The sequence below is a fragment of the Aedes albopictus genome, chromosome 3, assembly GCF_035046485.1.
Source record: "Aedes albopictus strain Foshan chromosome 3, AalbF5, whole genome shotgun sequence".
NCBI lineage: Eukaryota > Metazoa > Arthropoda > Insecta > Diptera > Culicidae > Aedes > Aedes albopictus.
Genome location: NC_085138.1, coordinates 207,610,978 through 207,617,511, shown reverse-complemented (window position 1 = coordinate 207,617,511; position 6,534 = coordinate 207,610,978). Strand labels below are relative to the sequence as shown.

The 6,534-nt window shown below is 46.3% G+C and overlaps 1 protein-coding gene across 10 annotated transcripts in view; it reads left to right on the top strand.

Moving 5' to 3' along the window:
- Positions 1-6,534, top strand: part of LOC109432733 (innexin shaking-B) — a 434,999-nt gene that overhangs the window by 346,259 nt on the left and 82,206 nt on the right. The gene's annotated exons all lie outside the window — the stretch shown is intronic.

Genomic DNA, 6,534 nt, shown 5'->3' with positions numbered 1-6,534 from the left:
AAAATGCCGGGGCCCGTGGCGTAGTTGGTCACACGTTCGCTTCATATGCGGATGGTCATGGGTTTGATTCCCAGCCCCCGGCACTTGCAATTTTTCGTCAGTTGCTTTTCCCCCGAGAGCAACTGACACTGACCCTCTTCTGAGCCCTGTGGCTCAAACGGACCCGGATACCTGGACATCGGCGAACTGCTACTCATAGTTGGACCCCCAATCGGACTGGAAAGGAACAACGGCCATCCATCATCATCCTTGTGCTCATCATTTTACTAGGTATAAAGTAGAAAAAGTGAAAGCAGCAGAAAGGCAACCAGTTCGATAAAGTTGAATAGAATCTGAGCGCTGTACAAAATGTAAGTGCAGATGTCATTTGAAATTGCTCACGTAGTGCCCCAGTGGACAATAGAGCTCTAAATTAGGTTAAGTGATTAAGAATAATAAAAATAAAATCTATTAAGAATATGAAATTGGTTTCATTTGAATAAAATTCACCACGACATTCGAAGGACCCTGCAGGAGTTTCTTCTAAAATTCTTACAGCAGTTCATTTTGGAATTTATCGAGAATTTTTTTTTGGGATTCCCATTTTTGAGAATGTCATGGATTTCTCCATGAATTTTGTTTGGGATTCCATTAGAGAATTCCTCCTTATTGTATTCCTTCACGGGTTCCTTCAAAGATCCCTTTCATTATTCATTCCGGAGTTCCTTATTAGATTCCTCCAAAAGCTCCGTCTGAGATTTCGCCAGAGTTTTTTTTTCAAAGACTTTTCTAAAAGTTTATCCATGGTTTCCTTCAGGAGTTCTTTCAAGGTTTTCTTCTCCTCTCTTCCACCAGCAGTTTTTTTTTTGGACATCTCTACAGGGATTTTAACCGGAATTTCTTTTGAGATTCCATCAGAACTTCTTTCTGTGTTTCCTAAAGAAGTCCTTTTCGGGATTCCTCCAGGAGTTCCTTCTTGGTTTCCTTCAGGAATTCACTCAGATATTCATTCCAAAATCTCGGCAGGTAAATCCTCCGGCATTCTTTCAAATCCCTCCCAGGAGTTGCTTCTGGGATTCCTCCAGGTGTTCTTTTTGGGATTCCTTCAGGAGTTCCTTCCTGGATTCTTCTGGTATTCCTCGAGGATTTCCTTCTAGAATTTATCCAGGATTTTTTCCCGGAACTCCTTCAGTAACATTTTTCCGGCATCCCTCAATTCACTCCATCCAGGATTCCTCCAGAATATCTTAGAATTCTGCGAGGAATCCCTTTACGGATTCCTCTCATTGTTGCTTCTGGAATTGCTCCAGGATTTTCTTTCTTAGATTTCACCAGGAGTTATATCCAGATAATCTTCCGTGCTTCCCAAAAGTTATTTTAGGGATTCCTTCATAAATTCCTTACGGGATTCTTTCAATTATTTCTTCCGTGCTTTCTTTAGAAATTAATCCAACAGTTCCTTCTAACAATCTACAAATATCTTGAATCTTCTAAGCAGGGTTCCTGATTTCCACTTTTCATCTTCTTCCACATTCGAAGGCAGTCAGCAGCGAACGGTTGTCGTTTTAGTTTGTGTGTTTGCTTGTTAGCGACGACAGCAAATTCCGGCGAACGGTGGGAAGCCACACTTGGAAATTACTCATTCGTTCATATTCGCATCGCAAGCGATCGAGCGGTGATGCGATTCGTGAGTGATACGAGTGATATTGTGCATACGAATGTTTGATGTTTCCAAAAAATGATTCTTATTTTCTTTGCTAATCTAGCATTTCAACAACAATACACTAAAAATGTATGCAATACATGCAAAAAATCTCTTCTAGTTATGATAATAGCCGCTTCGATCGCTCACCAGAATTCTTCACCATTCGCCATTCATTCATTCACGTGCGATCCAAACTGCGACGAACGGCAACGAATATCCATGTCAAACAATTTGCGCATCGCTTCCCGCTAAGCTCTATGTTAGTACCACTTTCATCAAATTTGTTATTCTAAAGCCATGCTGAGTTCATCGGCTGCTACTAATTTGCTCCGAGAACGTTGCCCTCCCAGTGCCGCCCGAGTGCCAATCAGCACTCGAGGTTTCCGCGCACGACTCGGATAGTCCCCGACGGTGGATATATCCTACCCGACGAAGAGTTTCCCGACACTGAAACTTCTCCCGCAACCGACTTCCCGGGCAGATGCCAAGGTCGGTCCTGCGATTCCGGTTGGAGACGGCTTCCGGTTCACAGGCGCCCTGACGACCATGCTCCGGTGCTTCTTCCCGATCGCTCTACTCTGACAGTCCCCGGCGGTGGATCTGTATTACTCCGACAGAGAAGTCCCCGACGAAAGACGTTCTCCCGTTACCGCCCGTGTGCCATTGAGCACAATGACTTCACGCGCACTACTCGGTTTTGGTAAATGAATTTGAATTGTATCATTGATTTTTTTGATAAAGAGGTAATATGAACAATAAACTTAATTGTGAATTATACTAAAATTTACATGGTCTAGCAGGTGTTATATACCGGGAGAATTTATAGCCGGAGTTGGTAGGAGTTAGCCAGCGTGGTGCACCAAATTGTAAGACTATGATTAACCTATTATTAGAAACTATTAGTAAAATCTAAAATACATTTCAGCTTGAAGCTGCGTTTATATGCTGCTAAAAGAGGTGTAAACCTTCGCGAAACTCCCCGAAATTCCCCCACAACAAACCTTCAAGAATTTGTGGTTAGATTTGTGTCTGGCAAAGATGAATCCAGCAAATCATTGCATGCTGTGTGATCGCCCGGACAACGCCGACGATTTAGTGCAGTGTGACAAATGCGACGGGTATGTGCATTTTACCTGTGCGGAAGTAGGTGACTCGATTGCCGATGAAGATCGGAGTTTCACCTGTCAAAGGTGCATCGAGAGGCTTGAAGCTATCACCGTTTCGTCGCATCGAACCAGTAAGCGGACAAGTTCGTCCACTCGTAGCAGTATGAGCGCTGCTCGATTGACGCGGCGATTGCAGCAGCTAGAAAGCGAACGTCAGAATCGGTTGATGGAACTAGAGGATGCCGAAAAGTTCCAGCGAATGAGAAGACAGGTTGAAGCCGATTTCGAAAAGCAAAAGCTTGAAGCCCTCGAAGCGCAGCTGCTGGAGGAAGAAGAGAACCGCAGTACGAGGAGCAGAGTGAGCTCCAGGGTAATCCGTGAGAATACCAATAAGTGGATTGGTTCCTCAAGCCAGAGTAGAGGAACAGCCACGATAGTTAATCCAGATGATAACGAATCCCCCAGAAGTGACGATACTGCAACACAACCATCAATTCGTCAGAGCGGAGAAGAGTGGAAGACAAATAGCCCCAACGACAGCTCGTTCCCCTGCAATGTCGTAGCTCGAAGGCAAGACCCTACAGTTTTTGAATCTACATGCAGCGTTGAAATCCAGAGAGGTCTGTCAGCGATTCCAACTGGCACGACGTTACAAACCAGGCCTACAGCACCGAACTTCGAAGATGTACCTAGCCAGAACCAAAAAGTGCCGTTTACATCAATCGACGGTCAGTCTGTCATCGAACCGAATCCGCAGATCGGAGGCGTGTCCAGTAATGAGATCCACATCGGTTTGTCCGGTGGCGCAGGTCAGTCTACCTGCTCCCAGGTGAGAGATAGTATTAGCGTTATGAATACCAGATTGGAACCTATCGTTGAATCCGTTCAAACAAGTACTCCCAAACAACCAGTCGAAAATGTAAGCGTTTCAAATCTAGGAAAACCTATTAGGGACAAACATCTAGTAATGTCGAGTCAGATAGGGCAACACTCTCTTTATCGTAATAGGCCAGAATTAGGGAAACCCCCACCGATAACAAGTGCATCGGGGATGGTCAATCAGCTGCAATACAATAAATCAGGTGTGTCGGGAACAAATCCAGGGGCAGGGTGTCAAGTCAAAGTGAAGGCTTCTGAGCGGTTGCCACCCTCGAAATCTAAACAGTTCGTAGACATGAATCGGTATGAAAGTGCACCTCAACCGCAGCAGCAACAATTTCCCGTTCCGTCGGTAGTGCTACAATCGCGAGAACAAGTGAAACCTAGTGTATCAAACAAGCTGCAGTCGGCGCAACCGAGTTACCAGTGGACACAGTGTGATCAATCAGTGTTACCACCTCCAGGCTTCGAGAAGTTCTTGTCAAAACCAAGAGTTCGTCCCCAGCAATCGTGTACAGCGTTCTCTCAACCTGGATTATCACAGTGCTGCCCTGCACAACAGTCAAACGACTCCAACGATACTGGATTTCACCAGAATCATGTTCCAGCTTATTCAGCACCGTTGTCATCGCAACCAATGCCCTCATCGAGATTGGCGACAGCACAGTCAGCGCCAGGACCTTCACATTCGTCCATGCTGTCGAACAGACGTCCAGGGCCAACACCTGAACAGTTAGCTGCTCGTCAAGTTATCCCGAAAGAGCTACCTACATTTGCCGGTGATCCCCAAGACTGGCCACTATTCTTCAGCTCTTTCAACAACTCGACCGAAGCATGCGGATACAACGATGCCGAAAATCTGGCTCGGCTCCAACGATGCCTCCGTGGTCATGCACTAGAGAGTGTTCGCAGTCGTCTGCTGATTCCTGAGTCTGTTCCCTACGTGATGTCTACATTAGCAAGACTATATGGTAGACCCGAGGTTATAATTCATTCACTGTTGAAACGAATGCGAGAAATTCCTTCCCCTAAAAGCGACGATCTCAAAACCTTGATTAAATTTGGTATGGGAGTAAGCAATTTGGTAGAACACATGATTCTAGCCGACCAACGTCAGCACATTAGTAACCCTATGCTACTACAGGAGATGGTGGACAGACTGCCACCGAACTTGAAGCTCCAGTGGGCTTCCTACAAGCGAACGTACCAGACTGTTGACCTGGCAGCATTCAACGACTTCATGACAGACCTGGTGACAATGGCGAGCGATGTTACGCTGCAAATGGATCCAGCACAGACAAATTCCAGCAGATGGGAGAAGCCAAAGCGGGAGAAGTTTTCGAAGGAGAAATTGTTTGTGCATCAGCAAAGTGTGCCAGCATCAGGATCGAGAAGTATCAGCTCCACGCGTCAAAAGGATCCATCTGACGCTGCGGCCAAGCCCTGTACTTTCTGTACAAAAACGGATCATCGCATTGCAGAATGTGCAGAGTTCAGGAAGCTTAATCTAGACGAACGTTGGAAAGCTACGCGACAGAAAGGGCTCTGTCGGATTTGCCTGATTCCTCATCGCACTTGGCCGTGCCACTCCAAACAGGAATGCGGAATAGAAGACTGTCGCATGCGGCATCACCCCTTGCTACATTCTAGAAGGCCTGTAGCAAACTCTCCTCAGCAGCCTTCTCCGACTGTCCGGAATATTGCACATCAGCACCATCACACCGCTACATCCTACGCCTTACTACGCTACATACCTGTCACGCTACACGGGAACGGAAAGAGCATAGAGCTGTTCGCTTTCCTAGATGACGGGTCTTCATCGACAATGCTGGAGGCGGAAGTGGCCAATCTGCTTGGCATAGAAGGACCCAATGAACCTCTTTCCTTGGGCTGGACCGGAGATGTGACGCGAATTGAGAAGGAATCACAGCGCATCGAAGTTACTATTACCGGCGCTAATAAGGAAAGGTGCTTTTCTTTGAAGGCGAAAACGGTAGGGCCGCTGAAACTTCCATGCCAAACAGTGGACTACGCAGAATTGTGTGAGTCACATCCGTATCTGAAACGCCTTCCTCTTACTAGCTACACTCACGTCTCGCCTCGGCTAATAATAGGCGTAGACAACGCTAAGCTAATTAGTTCACTCAAAAATCGAGAAAGTACAACCGGAGAACTAGTTGCATCGAAAACACGACTTGGCTGGTGTATTTACGGAACCCATACTGCCAAGAAAACGTTTGCGGAATACGTGAACGCACATGTTGAACTAAGTGATAAGGAAGTTGCATTACACGATCTGTTCAGACAATTTTTGGCAGTGGAAGAAGCCACTATCAAGCAGAATCCCCTATCGGAAGAAGACAAGCGAGCAATGAAGATACTTCAGGAAACAACACGAAGAGTCGGCGGGAAGTTTGAAACTGGACTGCTGTGGAGATATGACGACCCTTGTTTGCCCGATAGTTTTCCGATGGCGGTTCGTCGTATGGAAGCGTTAGAGAGGAAATTAGCGAAAGATTCCTATCTGGAAGAAAAGGTGAAAGGACAAATTGCGGAGTACATTGAAAAAGGTTACGCCCATCGTATTACTCCCACTGAATTGGAGTCTACTGAGCCTGGACGCGTCTGGTACCTACCACTGGGGGTAGTACGAAACCCACGGAAACCTGAAAAAGTGCGACTAATATGGGACGCAGCAGCGCGGGTGGAAGGAGTGTCGTTCAACGATAGAATGATGAAGGGACCGGATTTGCTGGCTGCATTACCAACCGTTTTACTGCGTTTCCGTCAGAAACAAATAGCCTTCAGTGGAGATATTAAGGAAATGTTCCACCAATTCCTTATCAAAGAGAGGGACCGTCAAGC